Source organism: Orcinus orca, chromosome 16 (assembly GCF_937001465.1).
Source record: "Orcinus orca chromosome 16, mOrcOrc1.1, whole genome shotgun sequence".
NCBI classification, from domain to species: Eukaryota; Metazoa; Chordata; class Mammalia; order Artiodactyla; family Delphinidae; genus Orcinus; species Orcinus orca.
In genome coordinates, this window is record NC_064574.1 from 79485765 (window position 1) to 79492926 (window position 7162).

General features: G+C 58.6%; 1 long non-coding RNA gene across 1 annotated transcript; it reads left to right on the forward strand.

The window, feature by feature from the left end:
* The first annotated feature begins 1188 nt into the window (after nucleotides 1-1188).
* Nucleotides 1189-4747, forward strand: LOC125961505 (uncharacterized). The gene is made up of 3 exons (XR_007472293.1): nucleotides 1189-1318; nucleotides 3783-4066; nucleotides 4153-4747. It is a non-coding gene; the product is annotated as an uncharacterized LOC125961505 (long non-coding RNA).
* The last annotated feature ends 2415 nt before the right edge of the window (nucleotides 4748-7162 follow it).

Sequence of the window (7162 nt, forward strand, 5' to 3'; positions counted from 1 at the left end):
TGAGGGGGGACAGGGCAGGGTCTGGGGAGGGGAGCTTCCTGGGAGCTCAGAGTTCCTTCCTGCCCTCCTCATAACTTCATTAATCCTGGGGAAGAGGGGCAGGACCAGATAGATGGTATGGGGGGGGTGGCCCAGGTGGCATTCTTAGGGGAGATTGGCCTCGTCAAAGGACCTTTCCCGCCAGGCCAGGCCGTGCAGGTAGCAGGGGGCCTGGGCCCTCAGGCCTGAGGGTGCCCTGCAGAGAGCGAGGGCAGGTGTGGCCTAGGTTTTGGTGGAAGAGAGGCAAAGACCTGCCAGGGGAAGCAGTGGCTACAGGAGGGCCTGCCTTGACTGTCGCCGGCAGGAACACCCACACCAACCTCGGCCTTTGTCCTTGTCCTGCCCCGACCCTCTCCCCTGCCCGAGGAGGGTTCGGGGCGACCTAGGGGAGGGAGAAGGTAGATGGGGGCTTTGGAGCCCAGTCTGAAAGTAGATGAGGGATTTTGAGACCCCACGTTCTCTCCACCAGCAAGGTCCCAGAGCCGGGGGCTATGGCCAGACGCTTGTGGGTACACAGCCCTACTGTGTCAGGGTCCCTGAGAGGAGCAGAACCCGCAGGGCGGGGCCTGGGGCACCCACACACCACTGCTCATGCCGTCCAACTTCTCAGTTTCTCCTCCCTGGTGCGGGCTCCCTGTTGGGACAGCACATCTGGAGCAGGCGTAAAGCCAAAGGAGGTCCCGGCCCTTGAGGGCCCCGCCGAACCTGGAAGGAGGCCAACAAGGAAGAAAACACCTGGCACAAGGACGGTGCTGGGCCAGCTGGCAGCACAGGTCTGGGCCTGTCAGCCAGGATGCCGCCCAGTCCACCCGCCCTACCACCTGGTTTCCTGAGCTCTGATTGCCTAAATCTTCCACCCTCTCCCCGAGACGCAGACCCCCCCACGTCTCAGATGTCTCCTGGATGCCTCCACGCTCCCGTGGCCACGACCCAGTCAGCCTGTCCAGTTCTCACCCTCGCTCTGCTGGCCAGTGCCCTTGTGGTTGGCAACAGGATGGCCCTGACCTCCACGGGGGTGGCCGGGTGCCCAAATCTGGTCGGAGAGAGTGACTGCAAGCCTGCCGGGCTGCCAGCTCCTCCACTGGTGCCCTAGACGTGTGGGAGAGCTACTTGTGAGCTTTTGACCAGGTAATCCTCACATCAGCCCCGAGAAGAGGTGCGGTTACTGCTGCTTGACAACTGGGCAGTGAGCCTCAAAGAAGTGAAGAGACTTGCCCAGGTTCACACAGCTCGTCCTGGAGGGAGCAGAGGGCCATCTGCGTCGCCCCAGACACGGGAGGTCAGATTAACTCAGACACAAGGCTGGCGGGGTGGGGGTGGGGGCTCCACAGCTGGAAGTGCTGCCGCATCAGCCTCCGTGGGGCCTCAGGAGGAGAAGGACAGGGATGCAGCTGAGCCTGGGGGCCAGGGCCACTCGAGGGGGCGAGGCTGCAAAGTGGCCTGGAAAGAGCTGCCAGGTCTCAGGCCCAAAGTCCAGGGCCATGGCCTGGGGTAGGCAGGGGTCAGCGCCTGGGTGCTGTCGGTGCTATAGGAATGGAATATAGATCCGGGGGCTCAGGCCAACACTGGGGTCACAGCTGAGGCACAAGGGAGGTAGGAAGTGAAGGATTCAGTCCCTGCAAAAGAAACAGGCCGCAGTCTCCGTGGGAAACCAAAGTAGGAGGTGAGGAAGTGGGGGGTGGGGCAGAGGCAGGAGGGGAGCCCGGGCTGGGCTGGCCCTACGCCCAGAGCTCATCTCCAAAGATGTGGGATCTGGGCAGCACCTCTGGGCGGAATGGTGGGTGGGGCAGGCTGGCTCAGGTCCCGGGGTCTCCACGGGGAGAGGCCAGTTCTGGGCATTGAGATGCCTGGGGAGTCCCTGCCCTACTGCTGTCCCCGGCCTCGCCAAGCGTTGCCCTGATTTTCAGTGGGTCCCTCTCTAAACGCCTCTGATGACATTCAGGTCTGCAGACTCAGACACTGGCCTTGGTTCAGTGAATGCTAGCATCTGGGTCCCTCTGCTCTGCCGAAGGGTGCCTGAGGGGCAATGCCCCCTGCTGCAGGCCAGTGACAAAGGCGCCCTCAGGGACCTCAAATCCCTGTGGCAGCTGCTCACCTCTCACCAGCTCCAGCTCCCCTAGGGATCCTGGAGTGCACAAGCCGCTCTCAGTTCCAGGCTGATCCCTGGGTCTCTCCTTTTCTCTCTCCCTCCCAGTTATGGAATCTGCCCTCCTTGTTGGCTCCTTCTCTGGGCCCAGCACCCAGCCCGTAGGTCCAAGTCCCTGCTTGAGCTCAAGGGGGCAAGCGGAGGACACAGCACAGTGACGAGCAGCATTCTACCATCAGAGAAGGCCCAGGACAGCCTGCAGAGTCTCAGTGGAGTGGGAAGGAGGGATTTCCAGAAGTGACCCTTGTGTGACGGGCAAGGGGGAGTTGCATGGGCGAGGGCTGGAAGGCTGGTGTGGTCAGGCTGGAGGAGGGGCTGCAAGCAGGGAGGGCAAGTGAAGGAGGTGCGGGGGCCCCATCTTGGAGGGCACCGAAGGCCACGCTAAGTGCAGGCTAAGCAAAGGGTTTAAGCATCCCTGCTTTAGAAACAGGGTTCCAGACCTTAGCGGAGAGTGGATGGGAGGGGCAGCCGTGAGGCAGGGGCAGCGTGCTGCTGAGATGTAGTGGACATGGGTCCTGCCAGGGAGAGGGGGAGAGGGGGTTCGCACGCCAGATGTGGCAGCAGCAGGCTCTGCAGTGTGGGGTGACACACCGGATGTCGGGGTGCTGGGGGTGGGGGAAGGAGGGGACCTCTAAAATCCTGGGCTCCGTGCCTGGGGCTTGCTGACTTCAGTCTATGTAAGGTCAAGCAGCCACCAGACCTTGGCTGCTGGGGGAGTGAATTGTTTCCAGCTGCCCTCATCTTCCCTGCTACTGAATCAACCTAGGGTTTGCCAGAGAGACTGCTCTGTGGAGAGGGTGGGGTGGGGAACAAAAGCCGCCCAGAGAATGGCTGCGGAGGACCCCAGTGCTGGATCCAAAGGGTACGGCCAGAGCACCTTTGTGATGGGGGAGGGGCAACCAAGCGAAGGGAGAAGAGGAGGGTAGGGTTGGACTGGAGCCCCCGTCCAGGGTGGACCAGGAGGTTGACCATTAGAGACCCCAGACCCCTGGCCGGCTGGCAGCCACACAAGCCCTACGTGCCCTGGCAGAGCCCAGGGCAGGGCAGAGATCAGCCTGGAGGGGGTTCTATCTGCTGGCCTTACCCCGGACCCCCTGCAACTCTACACTACACCCAATCCCCACATGCACACAGTGGGACCTGGGGGTTTGGGACAGCCCTGCAGCCAGCACTCAGCGCCGGGTCCAGACGTGCACAGCAGCGACTGAGCTCCAGCTCAGGACCAAAGCAGGGAAGGAGGATGCAGCATGGGTGAAGGCAGCTGGGCGAGCCTGGGCTGGTCTTAGCCAGAGTCTGCCACTGGGCCCTGCAGCTCAGACCCTGATGAAATGGGGGCTAAGCCCTGCCCTCATGCTGTTCTCCTAGGGAAGTGGACTCTGGGAATGTGTGCCCCCCCCCACCCCAAGGTGTGTACTGTCTGTCCATCCACCATGGCCCAGGGCTGGAACAGCCCTGAAGAGCACAGGAGCCTGGGGGCGGGAATGACTCCATCCCTGGCAAAGATCCTCTTAGTCAAGGGCTCTGGATCCTCCCCTCCCTCCTCCACCTGCCCAGGTGACTTTGACTTCATCATATGCATCTAATTCTGCCTCCTAAGGATGAACCATATTCTCATGGGCCTCTTATGAGACAGCTCTGCCAACAGCTAGTTGTGCAGGGAAAGCTGGAAGCATGAAAAATACCAGGAATCCCAGGCCTGGCTAAGAAGAGACGGCTCCAGATCAATAGCAAAATCTCTGGATGGTCTCGGGTACGAGCGTGGAGGGCGGAAGAGCCTCACTGGCCAGTTGGCCACTTCCATCTCTTCTGAAGGGCAGACTGAGGGCAAGGGAAAGTCAAGTGCCCAGACAGGGCTCCCAGCTTGCAGCCCAGGGGGAGAAGGTAATATGCGGGGACGCTGGGGAAAACTGACCTGCCCTAGGAGAGGTCCCTGCAGTTTAATAACCCCCTCCTACCCTTCCTTCCAGCCTTGCACGCCTACCAGCTTGCAACACCTTCCTGCCCAGCCTAAGTGGCAATGGTTGGGTCAAGATGCAGCACTCGTGGTCCAGGGGCTGTCTCAGCGGAAGGAAGTCTACCCTCACCCCCACTTCGGGCTGAACAGGGTGGAGCCTGCCAGGAAGGTTTAAAGAATAAATAGGGGTTGGGACTTCCCTGGTGGCGCAGTGCTTAAGAACCCGCCTGCCAATGCAGGGGACACGGGTTCAAGCCCTGGTCCAGGAAGATCCCACATGCTGCGGAGCAACTAAGCCCACGAGCCACAACTACTGAAGCCCACATGCCTAGAGCCCGTGCTCCGCAACAAAGAGAAGCCACTGCAATGAAAAGCCTGTGCACCGCGAGGAAGAGTAGCCCCCGCTCGCCACAACTAGAAAAAGCCCGCACGCAGCAATGAAGACCCAACGCAGCCATAAATAAATAAATTTATATATATATAAAAAAAAGAATAGATAGGGATGCAGGAGCAGCTCTGTGTTCAGGAAAAAGCACTGGGCTAAGGCCAGCTCTAGGTTTGCGCCAGCTCTGTCCCTTTTGGAGGCGTGGCCTGGGGTCCAGCCCCGTTCTGGGCTCAGTTCCCATTCTGAGGGGTCTGGGGGGCCCCTGAGGCCCCTCCTGCCTTGATTGTCAGTGTTGTCAGCTCTGTGCAGACCGGAAATCAAGGGGGAATCGCCAAGACTGGCAGCTACCCAGGGTCCCCTAAAAATAATAGGAAGGGGCTTCCCTGGTGGCGCAGTGGTTGAGAGTCCACCTGCCAATGCAGGGGACACGGGTTCGTGCCCCGTTCCGGGAAGATCCCACATGCCGCGGAGCGGCTGGGCCCGTGAGCCATGGCCGCTGAGCCTGCGCGTCCAGAGCCTGTGCTCCACAGCAGGAGAGGCCACAACAGTGAGAGGCCCGCGTACCGCAAATAAATAAATAAATAAATAAATAAATAAATAATAGGAAGGCCAAAGTCCCAGAGATGCCCAAGGGTATAAGACAACTTTCTGCAGGACCAACAAGGGCCTGACATGAGGAAGGCCTTCAGTCTTGGCTCTGACCCCAGGGCAGGTCTGGACAAACTTTTTCTTCCCACGTCATTCCCCCCTCATCAAGATGGGTTCATGATAGTCCTTTCGAAAGTCCCTTACCAAAAACAAAACAAAACAAAACAAACAAAGAAAAACAGCAGGGAGACCGGGGGTCTGGTGGTTAGGACTCTGCACTGCCACTGCTGGGGGCCCAGGTTCAATCCCTGGTCGGGGAACTAAGATCCCACAAGTCCCAAAGTGCAGCCAAAAAAAAAGACCTTTAGGGATAGCTGTTTTCAGGCTGGGGAGACAATGGAACAGTGGCAGGACAGGGGGATTGAGAATTTAGGTGAATGGATGACCAGAGCGGTCCCTGAGCCCTCCCCCGGCCGCAGCCCCTTCTGAGCTTCCATCCTCCTTGCTGGGTCTCCCTGTCCCTCTCTGATCTTGCATCTCCCTTACTTCGTCCCACTCCCCCACATCATTGCATCCCTCCCAACACCAAGCCCCTTCTCCCACACTGAAACTCCCTCCTTTCTGGGAGTTCTCCCATCTTCTCTGAACCCCCAAATCCATCACTGCATCTTCTCGCTTCACCAAGCCCCCCTCCCTTTTGGGAGCCCCTCCCCTACGTCTCTCTGGGCCCTGGTGGCTGAGCTATCCTTGCACAATGCCCTTGGTGGCCCCGTTGATCCCGAAAACCCCCTTCTCCAGGCCTTACCAGCTTGAAAGCCTTGAACCCTAGGAGTGGTCCCACGGGCCAATCCCTCAGCAGGGGTCATGGAGCCCCAAGGCTCTGGGTGGGAGGAAGAATGGTTCTGGAGGAGTAACCAATCCCCACCAAGCAGGCAGCAGGCCATGCTAACTCAGGCCTCAGACTGTACCGACTCCAGAAAGGAAGTCTTACCCCACCTGTAAGGAGGATGGAGTGGGGCCACGGTAAGGCCCGAGGCACCCCCTGTAGGACACCCTGTTGCTGGGCCTCCCCATCCCCTCTCCTCTCCCCCCCCACCCCGAGGCCCAGATAGGACAATGAGTGAGTGCCCCCTGGTGCTCTCCCAGAGACACCCAGATACCTGACACCACGCAGCCCAGAAACTTCGGGAATCTCTGCCCAGGTTCTGGGTCCTGCCAGGCCCAGAGCAGAAATGGGGGCAGAAAATCCGAGTCTTGGAAAACACTGACGCCCCCTAGCCGTGCACCTACCATACCTTTGGTCATATTCTCTGCTCTGGGCCTCAGTCGCTGAATGCCCTCAAGCCTCCTGGAAGTTCCCTCGTGAAGGACCCAGCTCACTTCCTCAGTCTGCCTTTGCAGGGTCTCGGAGCCAAGGCCTGGAGCCCAGGGAGACCTGCCTCACCCTCTGCGTCTTTGCTGCGTAGGTGTTCTGTTACTAATCACACTGGCGTGTACGGGGCACCTGCTAGCTGCCAACCACTCCTTCGCTTATTAAATCCTCACAGCAACCTCATGCCACTGAGAGGCAGCAGAGGATTACAGTTGTGCTTGTGGGCACTGGTCAAACTGCCTGGGTTCAAATCCCCACTGGGGCACTTACTAGCTGTGGGACCATGGGCAAGTTGCTAAGTCTGTTTTTTCCTCTGCAAAATGAAGCTGATCATACGAATTAATACATGTGAAGCCTTTATTTTTCGAGTAAGAAAGAAACACTCATGGGAATTAATTATGGGAAGATAACTTTGATCTTATTAAGATAATAATATGGAGATCACCCTTATTAGAGAGTGAAATCACTGGTGACCTTCCCAAAGTTGAGGCCTCCCTAGAGCTCCAGTGGGTTAGGACTGCACGCTTCCACTGTAGAGGGCAAGGGTTGGGGAACTAAGATCCCACACGCTGTGGGGCATGGCCAGAAAAAAAGGTTGAGGGAAATATGAGGAAATGGTAATCATTCTTTCAGTTTTGTTACAAAAGGGAAGGAAATGGGGCTTGAGCTTCAGAAAAT